Source organism: Triticum aestivum, chromosome 3D, assembly GCF_018294505.1.
Source record: "Triticum aestivum cultivar Chinese Spring chromosome 3D, IWGSC CS RefSeq v2.1, whole genome shotgun sequence".
Taxonomy (NCBI): domain Eukaryota; kingdom Viridiplantae; phylum Streptophyta; class Magnoliopsida; order Poales; family Poaceae; genus Triticum; species Triticum aestivum.
The window spans coordinates 160,947,322-160,969,734 of record NC_057802.1 but is presented as its reverse complement, the minus strand read 5'-3'; positions in this window follow the sequence as shown (position 1 = coordinate 160,969,734).

Here is a 22,413-nt window from a genome sequence, read left to right as displayed (position 1 = left end):
TGCTCTACGGAGCGGTAGTACCGCAGGCCCCTACGGTAGTACCGCACGCCCTTGCGGTAGTACCGTAGGCGCCCGCGGTAGTACCGCTCCTAAGGAGCTGTACTACCGTGCCCTCAGACCAGACTCACCTGCTCGTGCGGCTGTAGGGGCAGACGTAATTTTTTTACGTCCGCGCCCTACGCGGTAGTACCGCCCCATGCGCATAGTAGTACCGTGAGTCCTGGTCTGGCACAGCCACATGAGCGGAAGTAGGGGCGGATGTAATTTTTTACATCCGCTCCCTTCGCGGTAGTACCGCATTCCATGCGCGGTAGTACCGTGTCAGATTTTTGCATCGATTGTTTTTCAGCGGAAGTTGGCACGGATGTATTTTTCTTCATCTGTACCCTTCCCTGGCTAGTCCAATCCTGCCTTGTGGTAGTACCGCAAGGGGGAGCGGTAGTACCGCGCCAGCGGCAGTACCGCCCTCAGCCCATGCGCTTCAGGCCTGTCCTAGCTCCTGGCGCAGCAGCGGTAGTACCGAGGTCAGTCGCGGTAGTACCATGAGGCCTTGCGGTAGTACCGCTTGTCTGGGGCGGTAGTACCACATGTCGCGGGCTGGTTAAGTGGATAATGGTTAGATTTGGTTCTCCACTATATAAGGGGTGTCTTCTTCCTCTAGTTGACCACCTCTTCCAACCCCAAGCTCCATTGTTGCTCCAAGCTCCATTTTCGCCCGATCTCTCTCCGTAGCCAATAAAACTTGTTGATTTGCTCAGGATTGGGTGAGAAGGCCCCGATCTACACTTCCACCAAGAGAAATTTGATTCCCCCCACTAATCCCTTGCGGATCTTGTTACTCTTGGGTGTTTGAGCACCCTAGACGGTTGAGGTCACCGCGGAGCCATAGTCCATTATGGTGAAGCTTCATGGTGTCGTTGGGAGCCTCCAATTAAGTTGTGGAGATAGCCCCAACCTTGTTTGTAAAGGTTCGGTCGCCGCCTCCAAGGGCACCAATAGTGGAATCACGGCATCTCGCATTGTGTGAGGGCGTGAGGAGAATACGGTGGCCCTAGTAGCTTCTTGGGGAGCATTGTGCCTCCACACCGGTCCAAGGGAGACGTACTTCCCCTCAAAAGGAAGGAACTTCGACAACACATCCTCGTCTTCACCGGCTCCACTCTTGGTTATCTCGTGCCTTTAGTGCAAGCTGATTTGTGTTATATCCCTTGCTTGCTTGTGTGCTTGTTGTTGTTGCATCATATAGGTTGCTCACCTAGTTGCATATCTAGACAACCTACTTTAATGCAAAGTTTAAATTGGTAAAGAAAAGCTAAAAATTGTTAGTTGCCTATTCACCCCCTCTAGTCAACTATATGGATCCTTTCAACCTTGTCGTCGCAAGATCCGGCAGCTTGCATCGCGATGGTGTAGATGCTGAGGAAATCTAACGGATGGGTCTTGCCGTTGTACTTCTCGCCAACGTCGGGCTTGAACGTGCGGTGGGATGGCCACTGGAACTGCCGCAGCTCATGGGTAAATGCTGGGCAACCCACCTCGTAAGGTAGGCCGCCGGAGCTCCCCGGCGCTGGGTGGTCCATAGCGGGTCCTGCCCGCTTGTCCGACTGGTGGCACGTATCGCACCGGCGCTCGATAGTGGTTCGAGCATCTTCGTGAGCTCGTTCTCGAAGAAGTTGGCGTTGGTCGCGGTGGGTCCGTGGGCCAGACGACGCTATGGAAATATTACCACAAGCGTCATCGCGACGGACCGACACCCGCGGTGGCTGGCGTGGAGGATGAGAGTGCACCGTGGCGGCCGCACCCCCGACCCCTCCACCGCTGGCATGCGGTGGTTCAATGGAGCGCCGGCCCGAAGGCCCCGCCGGTCGCGGATCATCTTTGTTGGCGACGGCGACGAGGCTCCGGATGGTGGCTCTCCACTCGTCGAGCTTCTCCGCAGCAGGAGGGAAGTCGAGGAGCAGCTGCGCGCACGGCAAAGCTTCCGCTGGCGTGGGTGGCGGTGACAGCTGCGTGGACCGTGCCGCGCTTCGACTTCTAACTACGTTAGAAGGAGCTCTACCACGACCCAGCGGCTGCGTGCCATTTTCGCCAGCACTTCGGCGAGCATGCTGGACTCCTTCGTCCCGCGGCGATGCACGGGGCTCTTCCCACGACGGTGTCTGTCACGACCGGATTTTTGGGATATAAATTCCCAGAAAAACGGCCTGTGCGCTCATCAGCCCCAGGATTACTGTTAGCTGATGAGGTACCAACTTGATACAAGAATTCCAAGCAAGTACAAAAAAAATATGTAGTACAAGACCATTTAGGCTTAGGAGTACAACACTTGGTTACTAGTGGTTGAGGGCGGAAGCGGTTGGATACATCTGCGTCTATGGGACTCCATTTCCCACAAGAACAGCTGACCAGGATAACTCCTATCTTCGCGAGGCTGCAAATGTCAACGTGTAGGTTCCGAGGTTGTCACCGCGATGCATATCTCCAAGCAAGGAATCTGGCCAAGACAATAGCCAGGGACGAGCCAGTGAGTACGTTTGAATGTACTCGCAAATATTAAGAACACGGGTATAATATATATCAAACATGCTCCGGGTTAATTAGATGATCACACGTCTATCACGAAATATACGGAAGACCAAGATGCACACATATGGTTAAAAATATACCAAAACAAAATACTGGGTGCCAAACGAGTGTCTGAATGACTCCTCGAGCGGAAAATGCAGAATAGTAATACTGGTGCCAAACGAGTGTCTGAATGACTCCTCGAGCGGAAAATGCAAAAATAGTAATGCCGCAGTCGGGCGTCGGGGCGACACCACATAAAGGGCTTATAAGAGAATAGTCACAGTGAATATCCAGGAGGTAGAACCGTCCCAGGGATACTCAATAATATACGTAATATAAATGGTTAGTCCAAAATAAATAAGGATCAAAATCCACATGTGCCACAATCATAAACAATATATAGTACAGTCGTTTCTCCATCCAAATAACCGATAATTTAGTCATGCCGTATCTCCATCCGAATACCGTTACTACGTTCCAGTTAAATCGTTCTCCATCCGAATGCCGTTACTGAGTTCTAGTTAAATCGTTCTCCATCCGAATACCGTTACTGAGACTCAACTCAGACTGTGGTTTTTACTCAAGGACATGACTGTCCAACAGGATATATCCTCTGCAGAGGGAGTACCATTTTCCACGAGTAACGGGATTACTCAGTCCCTTGGGACAAATTCCGTCTACGGTCTTTTGATTGAAAACACGCCTGACCTGCACACACCAGCTTAACTCACCAGTGTCTGGAATCACCCACGACACCTGCCAGTGCCGGTGCAGCGTGCACTCACCTCGCGGGCCAGGGCGCTGTCGGCACTGCTCGCGGACTCGCCTCCGAATACCGGCGGCCGAGCGACGAGTGGCGCTGGTGGACCTCGCCCACCGTACACCGATCTTGGGCTATAAAACGATCGCGGTGCTCCTCTCTTCTTCCTCACACCTGGCCTCGCTTCCACTCCTCCTTCCTTCTCCTCCATAGCTGCTGGCAGGAGCTCGAGTCGAGGCTCTAATGGCGGAGGCAATGCCGGACTGGTATGTGGTCCTGGTGTGTGGAGGCTTGGCGGTGCTGCTGGGGTTCTCCGTGCTCCTGTGCGCGATGATCCTGGATGATCGTTGTGATGCTGCCGCTCGAGTGTTAGCTCTTCGCGGTGGCGGCGATCACGTGGATTAGGCGCGGCATCGGGGCTGTCTGCTGTCGGAGTGTTGGGGCAGCATGCGCTCGAATGAACACTCACAAATCTCTCTCACTGAGACTGTGGTGTCCTCGAGCATGGTTAGATAGGCCCAAAAATGTGCTCAAGGATTTGTAATAGTGCTCGAGGTCGAGTGGTGGCTGCTGAGAGTTTGCTGCTATGATGCTGCGCGAATATAAAAAAATCTATGTCGTGAAAATATGCATCTGCGCAGCGATAACTCGGGGAAAGGAATCTCCTCAAAACATGTTGCGAGAGGCAAAGAAATAAATAACACAAAACTAACAGCAGTAAAACTGCTCACAAAACAGGAACAAAGGAAAAATCGGATCCGTCGCACAAATTTTTTACGAACATGCTGTAACACACAAATACAAGTACTGGGACAATAAATACATCGGAGGCGTTTACATGGAAAACGGTAAAAAGACAGGATCCTGAGAAAATGCCTCTGGCACTGGGGCACATTCCTCTTCTATCGGGGGAAGCGGGTTGACCAGCCGATGAATGCGCCCTTCTTGGTCAGGCCTCAGTGGTCTGCCAATAGCGATTCGAGGATTTAAATCAGCGAGGCTCTGGAGATAACCCATTACTCGCTGAGTTAAACGCTCCTGAGCGATGACGTACTGGGCAAGGTTGGCCAGTACTGGATCTCTCTCAATGCGCCCACCGGGAAAAGATGCGACTTCTCCGGGTGCTGCACGGCCCGGAAAATAATAGTACCCTCGCTAACTGGCATAGGGCACCGCGAATCGAAGACGGGTGAGCGCCTCGTATGCGGCAGCTTCTATGGCCATATGCGGAGTCAGCATGGATTTCCCCACGAAGGAGACTTCCGTTGGATCTTGGTTTGGGTAGGCGGCAGGGATGTGCTCCACTGCCCAATATTTCGAGGTGGAAGGAGTGATCCTCAATTTGAGCAACTCGTACTGGGGTGGATGGGTGGCACTCATAGTACTGCAGGTAAAGTCCCACAATAACTTGACAAAGCTACCCGGGGTTGCGTCTGGGGTCTCAGATAAATACTGGGGGTCGACATGGCAAGGAAAAGCTGTGGGTGCTGTGCACAAAGGTGAGGGATGCTCGGCAAGGTCACGAAGTGGCCTTTATATAGCACCGGGGCTGGGATATCTACCGGGGTGAAAGGTAACTGGCTGACGATCCTGTACTCGGGTCAAAGCCACAGATATACACATCACATAAATGGGACGCATTACTGTGGGTGCCGACGGGGTTGTTCTAGGTAGCTGCGCCCGAAAAAAATGCAACTGTACGCCAACGTACACATGCATAGCCACTACTCCAAAAATGAGAGCGCTCAAACAGACAGCATGCAACAAAAGCGATACAAGGCCACACATTACAACGCGTAGGAAGACTATGGCTCGATACAACTTTGAGCGACTTAGTCTACTTCGTTAATGTCTAAGTGGGCTGGCCTTGCGGACGCCGATGCCTCTCCACGGTTCTCACCGTTGGGATTTGCTGGTTGAGGCTGAGGTGCTGCAGGGTCGGGGAAATGGTGATGACCATCCCGGGGGTTGTTGGCCCAAATCCCGTTGGAATGGGTTTCAAAAGGCGACGAAGCGCTTCTGGGGTCACCAAAGTGCTCTGGTTGATGGCTGGCGCAGACCTCAAGGGATCGATGGGGTGTCCGAACAGCACGACTGGGTTGTCGGTGTCGGGCTCCGCTTCTCTTCTCGCCGGGGCTCGGCGAACCAGCTCTCCACGAGCTGCGATCAGATCAAGAGTGACCTGGTCGAACAATTGCTCTAGTGCGCTTACATAGCGCACCAGATGCAACAGCGCAGGATCCGTCTCGTGGTCTCCGTTGGCAACTTGGGGCGGCCTACCATACCCGTCACGACTGGGGTAGTAGTAGAACGAGCGACAGTTAACGCTGGGCGACAGGTGCCGGAGTTGAACTATAGCTTCGCGGGCTGCCAGTTGGATGGCTTGTGGCTCAAAGAAAGTTGTCCTTCCAGTGAACCTGTAGGGGCGTTCTGGCGACAGACCCCTACCGTAGATGTGCACAGTGGCCCAGTACTGACGGCTTTCACCGTACATGGGTCCTTGGTACACAACATACTCAGGAGGCTCCTCTAACGCATGGGCACGGCGGGTGAGGTTTGCGAGCACGGTCACAAAACCTCCAAGGTTGGTCGCTGTGGTCTCATTGTGAACAATGGGGCCAGGCATCGTGGCTGGGTTTGGGGGAAAGAGGCTGTGTTGTGACTGAGGCTAGCGTGCCCTTTTTATAGGGAAAGGGGACGGAGTCTTCCTCCGCACGCTTGCGATAGAGACTGGTTGGGTGTCGGTCACTGGCGCGTGATCGACGGGCTAGGCTGATAGGTTGGGCACCGTCCGCCGAAAAGGGCGTCGGGTCACTGTGGGGCTACCTTACGCGGGAAGCATGACCGGGGTTAAGCTAAGGTCTGATGGTTTGGGTTAACCTAGGTTTATTGACCTGGCTAGGATAGGATTAGCCAATGGTCAGCCTGGCTCTGATACCAAGTCTGTCACGACCAGATTTTTGGGATATAAATTCCCAGAAAAACGGCCTGTGCGCTCATTAGCCCCAGGATTACTGTTAGCTGATGAGGTACCAACTTGATACAAGAATTCCAAGCAAGTACAAAAAAAATGTAGTACAAGACCATTTAGGCTTAGGAGTACAACACTTGTTTACTAGTGGTTGAGGGCGGAAGCGGTTGGATACATCTGCGTCTATGGGACTCCATTTCCCACAAGAACAGCTGACCAGGATAACTCCTATCTTCGCGAGGCTGCAAATGTCAACGCGTAGGTTCCGAGGTTGTCACCGCGATGCTTATCTCCAAGCAAGGAATCTGGCCAAGACAATAGCCAGGGACGAGCCAGTGAGTGCGTTTGAATGTACTCGCAAATATTAAGAACACGGGTATAATATATATCAAACATGCTCCGGGTTAATTAGATGATCACACGTCTATCACGAAATATACGGAAGACCAAGATGCACACATATGGTTAAAAATATACCAAAACAAAATACTGGGTGCCAAACGAGTTTCTGAATGACTCCTCGAGCGGAAAATGCAGAATAGTAATACTGGTGCCAAACGAGTGTCTGAATGACTCCTCGAGCGGAAAATGCAGAAATAGTAATGCCGCAGTCGGGCGTCGGGGCGACACCACATAAAGGGCTTATAAGAGAATAGTCACAGTGAATATCCAGGAGGTAGAACCGTCCCAGGGATACTCAATAATATACGTAATATAAATGGTTAGTCCAAAATAAATAAGGATCAAAATCCACATGTGCCACAATCATAAACAATATATAGTACAGTCGTTTCTCCATCCAAATAACCGATAATTTAGTCATGCCGTATCTCCATCCGAATACCGTTACTACGTTCCAGTTAAATCGTTCTCCATCCGAATGCCGTTACTGAGTTCTAGTTAAATCGTTCTCCATCCGAATACCGTTACTGAGACTCAACTCAGACTGTGGTTTTTACTCAAGGACATGACTGTCCAACATGATATATCCTCTGCAGAGGGAGTACCATTTTCCACGAGTAACGGGATTACTCAGTCCCTTGGGACTAATTCCGTCTACGGTCTTTTGATTGAAAACACGTCTGACCTGCACACACCAGCTTAACTCACCAGTGTCTGGAATCACCCACGACACCTGCCAAGCAAAACTCTAAGTGGGGAGGCTACAACCTCGACGTAGCATGGGATCACAAAATTTATACCGCGCGCAAACTGGGGGAGCTACCCCCTTCGGCTACAACCGAAACACCCATGCCCCCGGGCCGGATGACTGGCTTTAATCCATGGCCATGGGACCCTCATCATGGCCTCTCTATACGGTGTGTGCTTTGGAAAGGGGTTGACAACCTACTGAACCATACCCTGTCCCCTGCAGGGACAAGTGGTGGTACCGACAAAGAAGGAAGCTATTGATCAAGACTCGGTCTACAACCGACTCAGGTGGTCCAAGTATCCACCAACAATATTACCACTAGTGAAATAAATCACCACTCCTCGAGCCTCACCATGCTATGCCGGGCATACTCGTCTCGACGAGGGATTAGGGACAAGCTCGTGTCTACCCAAGACCACGACTTTCCCGGCTTCCTACCGGTGTGCAAGAGAAGTTCACGAGGATGACCCAAATCACTAGTGTATACATTGCTGACCACAAAACAACTCCAAAGTGCACTCATGCACGAGACCATATTGACACATAAAGCTATCACATACTCCAAGTCAAAAGGTGTTGTGATCGCATCCAAACACCACAACAAAATATTATGCCAGAGTTCAGAAATTCTTGCCTTCAAGAGTATGCAAAGGATGCACTTATTGGAAGCTTTCCTTATCCTCCAAAAATCCTATTTTGCAAAATACACAAATAACAAATATTTCAAACACAGTACCAAAACCTGTCTCGAATATTTTTGAAATAAATCTTAAAATAAACTAGATGAAAATTGAGAGAGGTAGGAAAAAGAATCAACTCATTTGGAGTTTTATTTTAAAAGTTATAGCCAGTCAAAGATTAGTCAAACTTCTGTTTTATTTAAAAACAGAAAGAGGAAAACGCTTCGGGCCAAATACGAGATGCCACCGAGGGGACCCCTCGAGCTCTGGTTGCAGCATGCCGACTACGACGCTCCCGTGACTGGTGCAGAGGTCGAAGCGGTCTCCTCCGGCAAGATCTTCATGACCCGCGGCTGGGGCGAGGTCGCGCGGGTCTGCCCCGCGGAGGGCGCCCTTGCGATCCACTTCGAGTATGACGGCGCTTCCATGCTGTTCTTCAAGGTCTTCGACGCGGAGGGCCGCCGCTTCGAGTGTTGCCCTGGAGGGGAGCGCCAGGATGATGCGCGCTCCGCTCGCGGCTACTCCAGCAGCAGCGACTCTTGGGAGTCCAGCAGTTTTCCTGAGCTCTACGAGACTCCTGAGACGAGCGACGATAGCTACGTGCCCCCGAGCTCTCGCCGCGCCCAGAGCAGGGCCACAACGTCTGGCCGCCGCCATCGCTGATCCGGATGGGGTTGGCACCGGCCTCCCGCGGCCCACTGTTGATGATGGCGTCCACCATGGGGGCGTGTAGATAGGATTCCCCTAAGTTCTCGTCTTTTGTTCCATGCGAGGAATCAAGAAGTACCCCGTGGGGGTGTGTAAAGGGTCCGTGATGTCTTTTGTGTATATCTTCCTTGTTATGAAAATTTGTGAACGCGTGTCCTGTTCAGGCTCAGTCTCCCCTTTCCAACCTCGCGACGGCTTGTTGCTCTACGCTGACAGGTCCCGATCCCCAGGCAGGCTGCAGCCGTCACTGGTATGCCAGGTCGCGTGCCATGGTCAAGGCCAGGAGGTGAGCGGCCCGAGGTCCAGTAAGAGCCCCTGAGGCGCGATGCTCAGGAGGTCCCCTTTAGCGCTCAAGCAGCCATGGTAAGGCAAGAAAGGGAGGCGACGTGGCCGCAACAGGGCTGCGGTGAGCGTGACCCTCAGGCTCCAACGATTAGCCAATCTGAGCGCGAGACTTATCTTGGCGGGTTTGGGTCGATTCCTTGCGATGCGCCGCGTTAATGCGTAGCTAGGCTAGGCCCATATGAGCCTCCCCCTTTCCCACGCTCTCCTTCATGCTCTTCATCCTCAGGTCTCGGCCCTCGAGCGAGCTCAGCCGCCGCTGGTATGCCAGGTCGCGTGCCGTGGTCAAGGCCAGGTGGTGAGGGCTGGAGAGCCAGTAAGAGCTCCGGAGGTGCGATGCTCAGGAGCCCCCCTTTTTACGCGCAACCGGATCGCATGGGAGAAAAGGGAGCTCGTGGTGCCGCCTGCTGTCACCTTCATGAGATTCCTGCAATCCAGCACAAGGAGAAACGCAGCCCGCCATCGCCGGCCGGCTATCTGTTGCTTCATGAGGAGACGAAGGCACTGAGGGCCTGGTGAGGTGACGTGCGCGGGGCGTGCCGTGAGCCAGAGCTCGACCGTCAGATTTGTCGACGTTGCAGGGACGGACCCATGCACAAGCGCCGTGCCAATGTGAGTAGCCCCCGCGGGGGGCGAGAGTCAAGCAGGTAATAGTTATAGGTAGATTAGACATGGAAAGCATACTGGCTTAGGTAAATGCAGGGAAGATACATGCCACTGGGTCAGGCCCGAGCGGCTTGGGGATGATGCAGCCCGAGGAGCACCCCCAGCAAGGTAAGCTAAAGACATAAGAAAAAGGATACATGCCACAGGGACGGACCCACGCGGCCTGGGAATGATGCAGCCCGAGGGGCGCTCCCAGCTAAACAAACATGGAAAATGTCACCTGGTTCTGTTGACGAAGGAGAGTTGGGGCAGCTGAAAGCACGCGGCGAAGCAATTGCTCCTCACGAGCCACCGGGGTCCTGAGCCTCGGGAGGCTCTGGGGGTCCTGATGGTTCCCTGAGGACCGTCTCCATCTCCGTCAGGACGGCGTGATGCCTGGCCTCCTGAGCTGCCAGGACATGCCGCAAGTTGCGCTGATAGGCGATCGACACGCTCGGCATGACGAAAGGCATGCAAACGTAGCTGTGCGGTGGGCCCTCGCAGCGTCCCACGCACGAAGGCCAGAAAAGCTCCTGAGAGGCGGCCTTGTTGAGCCATGGGATGTCGATGCAGATGAGTGTGGGGACCCCCATTCGCAGAACGCCGACAGTTGCATCTGCTGCTCCTGCCTTTCCTTCACAAATTCTAGTGAATTGTGCTATCTAATTTTACCATGCAATCTGTTGCTCTAGTGTATATGTTCTATATGTCGTGCAGTGTGGTGGTCACTTATTAACTATTTTGTTAATTAGTTGTCATCTTAAGTTAATTGTTTGGTTCAGTTCTGCAAATGTGATGTTCAATTCTTCAGGCTGCAATTTTGTATTGTCTTCCATATGAGAAATAAATCGAATCTATCTTTACAAAATACATGAGAAACGAATACAATTGCTATATTTCCAAGTTGTCAAGCATGCTTGGTTTGGTTATACATTGTGCAACGTGGTGCTCAGTTAACGTTTGGTTCATTTGTGTTGTGGTGTTTAATTAACTATTTGGTTCAATTCTGCAATGCGATGTTCAATAGTTGTGGGTGCATTCTGTTATTGTATACCATGTGAGGAATAAATTGAATTTGGCTGTAGTAAATACATGAGCAACAAATAGAATTGCTACAATTGGCTGTAGTTAACTATTTGGTTAACTGTCTGATCTTCTATTAGGAGTATGTTATATTGTGCAATGTGGTGCTCAGTTAATGTTTGGTTCATTTTGTTGTGGTGTTTAGTTAACTGCTTGGTTCAATTCTGCAATGCGATGTCCAATTGTCGTGGGTAGAATTTTGTATTGTTGTGCATGTGAGGAATAAATCGAATTTGGCTGCACTTAATACATTAGAAACATATACAAGGGCTATATTTCCTAGTTCTTAGTCATGCTTGGTTTGGGTAAATGGGTTTTCCGTGTGGCTTGAATTAATCTGATGAATCTGCAATGTGCTTATTTTTCATCAACATATTTTACTAATAGCATGCGAACCCTTACTTAACCTGATGACTAACTACCTTATATGTGTTGCAGGGAAACAATGGGAAGCATTGAGGTTCACAATCGAGGTTAGCACGTGCATGGTCCGTTCTCTAATAGCACATTATTGTGCAATTGCAGGAACCATTCTAATATTTTGGTTTTTAACAATTTGCTCTTGCACATGTAGGTCCTGCTGTCAGAGGTTTTGACCCCACTGTTCGACCCTTTTTGCATATGGGGAAATGAGTTGTCCATGAATATCAATCAAATCAAGAAACTCAGAAAGATTGTTAGGATAAACAAATTAGCGACAAAAAACAACAAGATCTTTGTCTGCACAATGAAGAAGACATCAGTTCACTACAAGATGGTACTAACTATTATACCTTGCCTTTTTTATTCCTTTGCCCCATTTCCAATATAGAGAAGATATTTATGCACATCCTTGTTTTCAGGCCTTTCCATAGCAGTTCACTGATGATTACCTCCCAAACCACCTCTATGGTCAGGAGGTGAGGAAGGTTTTCATAAAACACCCACGGTTCAATATTGAAGTGTTCCTGAAGAGGATGAAGGACTGACGGTTAATCATCCACAGGCACTGGCCTAAAGTTGCAAAGACCTTCAACATGAATGAAGTCTCAATATTCGCCTTCTGCTTTAGCAGTTTTCCAAATGAGATGCATCTGTCTATATACCATCTATGATGCTAATTTCGAAAGGTTCTACAGGTTGCATGTGGAACTTGCTGCTGGTGCAGTTGTGTAATGGGGTAGCTGAGTGCTGAAGCTATATCATGTTGTACTCTGATGTATTTCAATTATGAAATTCTGCTTCCTTAATATGGAAATGAAATATATTGTGTGCTTAATATGAAATTTCAATTAGATTAATAAATGGATTATGAATAATCGGATAATTAGCCTGCTAATGGCGAATTAGCCTGCTAATTGGGTTTTGCTATTAATATTCAAAAACAATTGGGTTTTGCTATTGCAAATGGTTGTTGAAAAAAATACTGTGGGCGATGACCTCAGGCAACGCACCCAGTTTCTAGGAATAAACCATGTTGGATCAATGAACAATCACACACGACTTTCTCTTGAAAACTGTTTGCGTTAGGCCACCTTGCGCAAAAGTTTACCACATAAAAACTGTGTGTGATGGACAGCCTTTGCCACACAGTTTCTTCTACGGACCGTGTGTGATACATTCAATAACGCAAACGATTTAACGGGAAAATTGTGTGTGATTTACCTGTGAACGGAAACATTTTCCTTGGAGCGACTGTGTGGGATGTACATACAAACAGAAACGTTTAGCGGGGACTGGCTGTGTGGGATGTACTTGCGACCGGAAACAATTCCGCCGTATAATTGTATTTTTTTAGCTCTACTGTATGTATTTCCGTATTTGAGCGCTCGTCGGTCGCACACGACCTTATTTTGCCGAGCGTGTGTGCCAGGAGGTCAGATCCCCGACGGTTTCTGGGTCATGTGGGAAGGACCCCCCTATCACCCACACTCACTTGGCGACGGTTCCAAATGCCATCGCAGAAAGGGGTTAAAAACCGTTTGTTTAGGACCGACGCGTACCAGTGCACACCCGTCGCGTTCGGGTCGCACCCTGTGACACCCAAAAATTTTATTTGGTTTTATCAAACTCTTTATTAGATTTGAAGGAGGTTATTTAAATTTTTCTTCTAAAGGACTCCTTCTCAAAAAATTTCTTTTATAACAAGTATTTTCCTTGAGTTCATCCAAAACTTGATCTTTGGCCTTGGAGGTTTTTCATCTTGTGTTGACTCAACACAAGTGTTTTTCCTTGGGAAAGTTTTTGAAAAACCTTTTCTTTTTATAAATAGCCCTATGGCATATGGAGTGATCCTTTCCCTTTCAAAATTTCCTCTTGCCATGACCTAAAAGGAAATCCCCCTCCCAAAAGCCATCTCCCCACTTTGTGTGAAGTCAAACTTCAAATCCGGCAAGTTAAACTCCCCCATGATTTTATCTCCATTTATTCCTAATCAAAAACCTTTTCTGTCCTTTATTTTGACCCTTGGAGATTTACAAAGGAACCACTAGTTCTCCTTTGAGTTTCTCCTCCAAACAAATTTCCCTGGCTAGTCCTTAGAACCCTCAACCAAGATCCATGGAGATCCACTGGTCTCCAGTTCAAAATTTTCAAAATGTGCTTGCTGCAAGTATGGGCCATATTTGCAAAATTTGGTGAAATTCATTTGTTTCCTTCTCCTAAAAATCTGAGGAAATTCAGTGTCGTTTTCTTCAGAACACCATGTCGATCTCGCCAGTAGCTGCAGTGGCACCTTGCGCCCTGTTCCTCCTTCTTATCCCCGCGCCGCACGGTCGCCTGGACGCTTGCGGGCGTGGGCGGCGAGCTGGCCGAGGTGCATCGCCCCATGCGCGGCGGCAGCAGCACCCGCTGCGGCTGCCAAAGAGGCGCAGCGTGGGACGGAGCCGTCCAGCACCGCCCAAGCCACCAGAGGCCACCGCGTGGCCGTCCCCTCCTCTGTGCACGCTGCAGAGCCGTCGTCGTGAACTGGGAGGCACGGAGCGCGCTCCCTGCCGCCGTCGTGCCCGTACGGCCGTTCCATCAAGGACCGGAGCATTGCCCCAACCCGACCGAGGTTTAGCGGAGAAACGGTGCCAGTGGACCGCCACGATGATGCCCAACCGCCTAAACCTCCTGCCCGACCTCTGCCTCGCCGTAATTGCTCGCCGGCGTTATCCCGTTCACGGCCACCTCCTCGGATCGCCTATAAAAGGAGGTCCCGAGCTCGAACTCGAACACGCACCATCCCTACACCCCACAAGTACCACGCCAAGCCACTGGGCAGGCCCCGAGGAAGTCTTCTTCCCCAACTCCGGCCGCCTCGACCCGCTTCGGGATCCGGCAAGATTCGCTCCAGTGCGTACACCTCTGCCTCTCAAGTCATGCTAGTAGCCTCCTAGTGCATCCACCTCTCTAACCCGCGCACCAATTTGGAGTTTGCAGCACCCACCGGAGAGTTCCACCCTCGCCCGAACCACCGTTCGCCGGAGAGAAGGTCGCCGTCGCGTGGTGCTCACCGACGGCCAAGTCCACCACCCACCGACGCGGAAGGACACCCTGAACCCGTAGGTACCCTCTGATCACCCTACCTCACCGTGGATCAACGCCGGCGACCACCGCAGCCTTCGGGTGCCGGCGAGCTCTGTTGGAGTTTGAACCTGACGGGTGGGACCCCCCCCGTCAGCCTCTCTTTCTTTTCCTTCGAACCGTTTTCTGAAGGCGCCTTCGGGCTAAGTGTGTTTTCCTTCTGGGCTGGCGTATTTCGTACCGATGCATTTTCTGCTTTTTCAAACAAGCCCCTGGATCTTTTCTGTTTCATCACAGATTAGTCCTTGGACTAAAACCCTTATATGTTTTAAACAAAAGATGCTTTTTGATTGATTCTTTTTTTGTCAGTCTTATATTTTTGTCTAGTTTTTTATAGTAGTTATTTGGAAATTTTTTGGAATAAATTTTATACACGCAACGGTATTCACGTTAGTATACGGTTTCTTTATACCGTAGATTCCGGGGGAGGTGACGGAGCCGCGAACTTCGCCGAGCTAGACTCCGACTTCTCCGAACTAGGCAAGCATGTTTGAACCTTTGATATGATGGGTGTTTTGCATGTTTGCTTGAATAGTTTGTGCATGGCATATGGGCATCGGTGAGTGTTACGTTGCATGCAAGGCAACTAACCGTGTCCTTCAAAGTTTACTGTGATCTTTTGATGAGAGATGACCTGATCATGTGGTGACATGAGAGGTAGTAAGATGGTATTGTTGTAGCATGCCAGTCTTATGTCAACCGTTAAACTCCGACGTTAACGTGGACCGAGCCACGTTACCGTTCGTCCCCTTCCGTGCTGCCACATGTTTTCTGCAAAGAATACGGTTTAGTAAGTTGCAAACCTCTTTCCTTGTACACACCAAATAGAGGGGCCGGGATGAGGGTTCCATGGCCCTGGATTAAAGCCAGTCATCCGGTCAGGGGGCATGGGTGTTTCCGGTTGGGACCGAGAGGGGGGCACCCCTTAGAGCGCGCGATATAAATTTGATCCCATGCTACGCGAGGTTGTAGCTCCCCGTCTCAAGGTTTTTCTTGAACGTTGCTTAGGGTGATTCCTGGCAACGGAATGTGGAATGGGTGTGTACTGGTTAGCTGTGTTTCTCCTAAAATACCGTAAACGGAACTAGTCCCTTGTGACTACTGAAATCCGTTGGCTGTGGTTAAGAGTACAAACTCTGTAGAGTCAAAACCTTCCGAGTCACCATGTCCATGGTCAAGGACCTGGGTCGATGTATCCAAATAGTATCCATATCAGTCTCAGTGTCAGTCCCTGTGTCAGCCTCCGTGGAAATCCCCGGTGAACAAGTTTGAGTGGAAAACCCGGTTGAATGTTATTCCTGTGGATGGACTAACCATTTTATTATTTCGTACCTGAGTATTTCCTTGGAATGATTTAACTTCATGAGCTATTGGAATATCGAGTATTTCCTTGAAATGATTTAACTTCATGAGCTACTGGAATATCGAGTTATGAAATATAAGCCCTTTATGTGATGTCGCTCAGACGTCCGACTGTGGCACTCTCGTTATTTATTTTTGATATAAGCCCTTTATGTGATGTCGCTCAGACGTCCGGCTGTGGCACTCTTGTTATTTACTTTTGATATAAGCCCTTTATGTGATGTCGCTCAGACGTTCGACTGTGGCACCCTTGTTATTTACTTTTGATATAAGCCCTTTATGTGATGTCGCTCAGACGTCCGACTGTGGCACTCTTGTTATTTACTTTCGATATAAGCCCTTTATGTGATGTCGCTCAGACGTCCGACTGTGGCACTCTCCTTATTTACTTTTGATATAAGCCCTTTACGTGATGTCACTCAGACGTCCGACTGTGGCACGCACTGTCGTTTATATTCCATTATAAGCCCTTTATGTGGTGTCGCCCTGACGTCCGACTGCGGCATTGTTAATTTATTTGTACCCTTTCGAGGAGTCATTTCAGACACTCGTTTGGCCTTCAGTATTACATTGGGATTTCGGGAGGACTACCGCCCGACTTCCTTTTTATTTCCCATGCAGAGCAAGTTTATTATCGGAGTGTGCATTATTAATCCGCTCATGTGCATCATGTTTGCATTTGTTATATCTTATGTCCAAACTATCTTGCGAGTACTTTCATAGCACTCACCTAGCTTGTTGATTTGGCCAGATGTTGATGAAGGCGATCTCATGGATGATGAGTTTGATAGCGAGTCCGACGCCTAGAGGAGTCCCAGTCAGTCCCGTGCGATCCTGGATTTGGTCACTTGTATTATATACGCTTCCGCCACCCAAATAAAGGTCCTCGAGCCTCACTCCGACGCTCGATGAGCTGTAAGATTTAGGAGTCATGTCACCACCTCACTGTGACATATCCACCACCAGTTTTATTACGAGTCAGTAGTTATGCCACCATACCCTTGTGTCATATTCGCCTTTATGTATAATATCAGCGTGCTTGTAAAATTGTTGAGCAGCCTCCGCTCAACCGTGTATTATATCTAGTACTCCTGGATATTTCTGTAATCAAGAATCTGTCTACCAGTAAGAAGGATCAGTTTCTCAATAAATGTTTTATTGGAAAACCGGTCGTGACAAACTTGGTATCAGAGCCAGGCTGACTGTAGGAAGCCACTAGGTGCGATCGCTAATCGGTTATTAGCGTTTTTAGTGCTTTTTCAGCTTTTTGCAAATGTAGCTATTTTCTGTTGGTCATCATAAATTTATGATTTGACTATTCAGAATTTTTGCCTACTTTTGCAGATGGCTGGCAACGACTGCGAGTCGCGGGTGTTCGCCAATGGGCCTGAGGGGTTTGTCAAGCTTCTCGTCTCCATCACCAAGCTCACGATCGGGCCGTCGACTCGTCCAGAGTTCACACTTTACCAGCACAAGCTCAGCGACGACGTGTCTATGCACCAGGCCGTGGTGCAATTCAAGGGAGGACGTTCTGCGTCTCGCCACTTCCGTTTTGTGGGGAGGGCCATGCCTACGGAGAGGCATGCCATGCAGATGGCCGCCCGTGAGGCGATAGCTCGTCTTCGGGATGTTCTTCCTACGATGAAGACTCGTCGCTACCGCTACGTCCCATGCCATGTGCCATATACTTGTCACTATGCATTCGCCTGCCATAGGGGAGAGAGAGATGAGGCTATCGAGATGCTTGTTGAGTATGTCAAAGCTCTGGAGGCAGCTTTCGACAACCTCGTGGACGACCTTGTGGCTGCCCGTATGGACTTAGTTCAGGGCTGTTCTGCCAACAGGAGGGAGCTTCTCCACATGGCACCGCCACTGACTTTCGTCTCGTCCTCAGCATCCTATGCACCTGCCATTTTAGCCACCGCTCGCCGTCTGCCTACCCCTGAGGAGTTCGACCAAGTCATTGCTCCTACTCCAAGTAGAGCTGCACCGCCTGTCGCACCCGCACCAACTCCTCAACGCAGTGCTACACGCCTGGAGCCTATTAGGGAGGAGGAGGAGGTTGAGTCTCCTGCACCACTGGGTCTCACCCTCGGCAGACAGAAGGAAGTTTTCACCATCTCCGACTGAGTGCGCCTAGCAGCCGTGTGATGTACCCGCTTGTATGATATGTTTATATGTACCTAGGTTTGGTGAGAAGTAGTGTGTGCGCGCATCATGTAGGAACTCGGAGAAGTGCACTAGCCTAAATAACATGTCAGGAATGTGTACGCACATCCTGAGTGATGTATTGTATAATTACGACTCGCGTGTAAGAAATGTACTGAGCAGTCCTTCTCCATGCGCAATCAAGTATTTTTCTTAAAAAAATCTTGAGGTCTTTTAAATTTTCGCCTTTGCAAAAATTTCCTTGTGCCACACAGTTCTTCTCATGAGTTTTGCAAAAAAAAAATACCCCAGAGTGGAAAATGCCTCGTCCCTGGACTCGTTCCATGCCAAATCCACCGGAAGAAGTTTATGGGACCCAGACAAGCAACAGCTTCACACAGGGGCAGTCTAGTCAGCAGGGTAGCGAGGCAGCATTTTCTCAAGTATGCTGCCTTTTCGAACAAAGGCAGCAACAGCACCAAGAAATGATGAATCACGTTATCAATATGGGACATCACCGTGAGCCATACCAACCGCATTCCAAGTTGTCTGAACTACAGAAGACACGTCCTCCAACGTTCGCTCACACTGATATGCCGCTTGAGGCCGATGATTGGCTTCGAGACATCGAAAGGAAGTTGATTATTGCACAATGTTCAGATCGTGAGACGGTGCTTTATGCACCTCACTACCTCACTGGAGCAGCTGCAGCATGGTGGGAAAATTTTCTACACATGCACCCCAATGAACATAACATCACCTGGGAAGAGTTTAAGGAAGGTTTTCGTGCGGCGCACATCCCCAGGAGCATTATAAAGATCAACAAAAGGGAGTTTGACGACCTCAAGCAGAGAGGCATGACAGTGACTGAGTACAATAGTCAGTTTACTCAACTATCTCGTTATGCCTACGATGAGCATATGACTGAGAATAAAAAGATGGAAAAGTTTTTGGACGGCCTGGCGCCAGCACTTAAATGCCAACTGGTCGTACACACCTTTCCAGATTTCAAAACACTGGTTGACAAGGCTATTACATTGGAGAATGAGCGCCGCAGCCTGGAGGATATTTGCAAGCGAAAAAGGGACAAGACGACTCATGCTCGCAACAACCGGAGCAAGACTGATGTTCAGAGGAATGAAGCCAGAAATTCCACGGCCACTGCTCTAAGGCCAACCAAACACTTCCATTCAAGGGACAAGGACTTTACATACCGCCCAGGTGTTACTTGTTATGCTTGTGGAGAGGAAGGGCACTATGCCAAACAGTGCCCAAAACCAAGGAACTCGGCCCCCAAGCCGAACAATGGTGGAAATAATCCAACCCCCAGGCGTAACAACTTCAACCCCAACAACAATCACAAGAAGGGTCACCTGAACCATGTGACCAAGGAGGAAGCACAGAATGCCCCAGACATCGTACTCGGTACGTTCCCTGTTAACACAATACCTGCCACGTTTTTGTTTGATTCTGGAGCTTCTCACTCGTTCATTTTGAAGAGTTTTGTTTTGCAACATGGTTTTCCGATAATTCCTTTGAAAAAGTCCATGATCATCAAGTCCCCCGGGAATAAGCAGATCACTCAGAGTTACTGCCAAGGTGTGATTATTGAGTTTGAAAGACTAAAGTTTCAGGCGAATCTCATCGTGTTGGAAAATAAAGGACTGGATGTTATCCTAGGAATGGATTGGTTAACCACCAACAAGGGGTTTATCGACTGCTTCAATCGGACTGTAATCCTCACTCACCGTCACGGCAAGACAATAAAAGTTGCGGCTCAGGAAAGACCAAGGTCACGACAACCAAAGTTAAACAAGGTGGACATTTCAGAATTAAGGAAAGTTCCAGTGGTGTGTGAGTTTCCTGACGTATTTCCCAAAGAACTACCATGCATGCCACCAGACCGGGAAATAGAGTTCAGCATTGAACTAGCACCTGGCACCACCCCCATTTACAAGAAACCTTATAGAATGGCACCCTCCGAGTTGGTAGAATTAAAGAAGCAAATAAAAGAATTACTGGACAAAGGATTTATACGAGCCAGCTCCTCACCTTGGGGTTCACCAGTATTATTTGCCAAGAAAAAGGATGGGACACTGAGATTGTGTATAGACTATCGAGCACTCAACATGGTCACCATCAAAAACAAATATCCGATGCCACGGATAAATGATTTATTTGACCAGCTCGCACAAGCCAAGGTGTTCTCAAAAATTGATTTAAGATCGGGGTATCATCAATTAAAGGTACGGACAGAAGATATCCCTAAGACAGCATTCACCTCCAGATACGGATTATACGAGTTCACAGTAATGCCGTTTGGACTGACAAACGCCCCCACATATTTCGTCCACCTCATGAACAAAGTGTTTATGAAATTTATGGACAAATTTGTTGTGGTGTTCATTGATGATATTCTGGTATACTCAAAGACACCGGAAGAACATGCTGAACATCTCAGAATTGTACTGGGAGAATTAAGGAAACATCAATTATACACCAAATTTAGCAAATGTGAATTTTGGCTAAGACAGGTTGGTTTTCTAGGCCATGTACTGACCCAAGAGGGCGTGCCCGTAGACCCAGAAAAAGTCAAGGCCGTTCTTGGCTGGAAAACACCAGCCAACGTGACAGATGTACGAAGTTTCCTAGGAATGGCTGGATATTACCGAAGGTTTATTGAAGGATTCTCCACCGTGGCAAAACCAATGACACAGTTACTCAAGAAAGATAAGAAATTTGTATGGACTGAAGCGTGCGAGAAAAGCTTCCAAGAACTCAAGAGGAAATTAACAACAGCACCATATATGATATTGTCGCTAGCATCCATATGACAGAGAACCCGGGCCGACATGACTAGTCGTGAACCCAAAGTGGCACTAACTTACAGGGACAGGCATACATGAATCAACATCGAGCATGTCGGTCAGCAGCGTGCGAATCCGGGCTGTAGCACTAGGCTAACAGGACTCCGGTGAACCGGGCTGTAGCAGGCTAGGCAGGACTCCGGATGTCACCGCGTGACATTTCCCCAAAGGGACAGACACCGGAACGAAGTGAATCACATGCCGGCCAGTCAAGTGTTCCGGAGGAGTAGTGCTGGGCTAGAAGGACTCCGGTGAACCGGGCTGTAGCGGACTACTATGGCTCATGGAAGCACAAGACTACATTTCCCATAAGAGAGGCTACCAATGATAAACAACTAGGTTGTCGGATCCCACACATACCAAGCATTTCAATCATGCACACAATATGCTCGATATGTGCAAATACAACATGGCATCACAACAAGACTCTACGACTCAGAGTATTTATTCATTAGGCTCCGAAGAGCGAGATATTACGAACATGGGTCTCATGACCCAACATTCAGAGCATACAAGCCAAAGCACATGCGGAAGCTTAACATGTCTGAGTACAGACGTCTACAAATGAAAAAGGCTGAAAAGCCTGACTATCTACCAGATCCTGCCGAGGGCACAAGATCGTAGCTAAGGTATCAAGCTAAACGTCGAAGTCCACACGGAACTACTAGCGAGACTGACGTCTCTCTACAAAACATAAAATAGGCAAACGTGAGTACAAATGTACCTAGCAAGACTTACATCAGAACTAGCTACATATGCATCGGTATCAACAAAGGGGGTAGTGGAGTTTAACTGCAGCAAGCCAGCTTTGACTCAGTGGCTATCCTGAACTACGACTGCAAGTAACTCTTCTGAGTTGGCGCACACGAGTCCACATATTCACCATACCAATACACCACTATGGATCCGCTCCCGTCTCCCTACGAGAACGCCATCCATAGCACTCACGCTTATCTTGCGCATTTTAGAGTATCCACTTTCACTTGTCTATGAACTATATAGGCAACCCAGAAGTCCTTTACCGCGGACACGGCTATTCGAATAGATCATATTAACCCTGCAGGGGTGTACTTCGTCACACACGCTCTCGCCACTTACCACCATGTACACGTCGTGTACCTCGGCAACCTTCAAGCGGAAGCCTGGCGAGGGAGTCGGCCACGACCTGACTAACCACACAAGTCTCTAGTCCAGGTTTATCGCCTATTCGGGTTCCATCCGCAAGGAGATCCGGCCGGGGTGTCGCTCACGGCCCCAAACGATGTGTGCAGGGTTCCCGAGTCCACCATCCGGGTGCCACTCGATACACCAGGCCACGTGTGCCTAGTCTGTCCCAGGCCCACCTATACCGGGTGCCACTTGGTAGACTACTAACACTACCTACAAACACCAGAAACTAGTTGCAACTCCTGGACAGAGATCAGGTTGATTAATAAGTCGAGAGAGCTTGGAGCGCCCGGAGCCCAATGTGTGGTAGTAACTGTTCATGGATCACAAACACAGAACTCAGTTCCTGAGGACGGCTTCAATGAGACAACCCACCATGTACTCCTACATGGCCTCTCACCGCTACCTTTACC